Source organism: Penaeus monodon, chromosome 33 (assembly GCF_015228065.2).
Source record: "Penaeus monodon isolate SGIC_2016 chromosome 33, NSTDA_Pmon_1, whole genome shotgun sequence".
Lineage (NCBI taxonomy): Eukaryota > Metazoa > Arthropoda > Malacostraca > Decapoda > Penaeidae > Penaeus > Penaeus monodon.
Window position 1 is genome coordinate 24759998 of NC_051418.1, and position 854 is coordinate 24760851.

Here is an 854-nt window from a genome sequence, read left to right on the forward strand (position 1 = left end):
TACTAACTCTGTAAACAAGGGTATGAAAAAGGGAATTGATCTCATATAAAAAACTTATATAATAAATAAACCAACAAACGTCGATTGTTTAACCAAAAGATAGATATAGAACGAAAATATATAACTAACAGTAAATAGTAAACGAACAGAATAGTATAACGCGTGGTAATTATATTCCTAACATGCATAGTGCATAAGATCATAGACGATAGGTGATAACAAGGAGATTAGACACTAGTCACACCAAAGATTCTTAAGTCCAATCGATCCAAAAGCACGTTCGAATTTTCGAGCATGATAGAGATAGGTAATAACGACAGAGATAGGTAATAACAACAGAAACAGGTAATAACGATAGACATAGGTAATAACGACAGAGATAGGTAATAACGATAGAGATAGAACCCTTGTTGATAGATTCTTATGGGTTCGAAGCTCCATCCACACTCATGAATTATGGCTGTGAATCAACCTGCTGACTGTGGTGGCGATTCCTTTTTCTCCGTCCACCATATTCGAGTTGCTCCCGCCTCTTGTGCATTAAGCTGTTTACACGGTAAATAATTCTTACGTACAAGTTACTCCTGTGTGAATATTATCTTACTATATAACCAAAGGTCTGAAGTGAGGTTTTATACCTGGTGTTACACAGTACCAATGTTTTGGCGAATCGTTTAATCGAAAATGCGACACTTTTATGTCAATAGCATTTTTTTTTTCAAAATTATGTAATTTCAATGGATACAAAGGAATGTTATACTGGAATGTTATAACAACGAAAGACTGAATCAACGTACTTAACAAATACAGAAAAAAAGAAAAAACGATAATAATCACGCCAGTCCTACTACTTG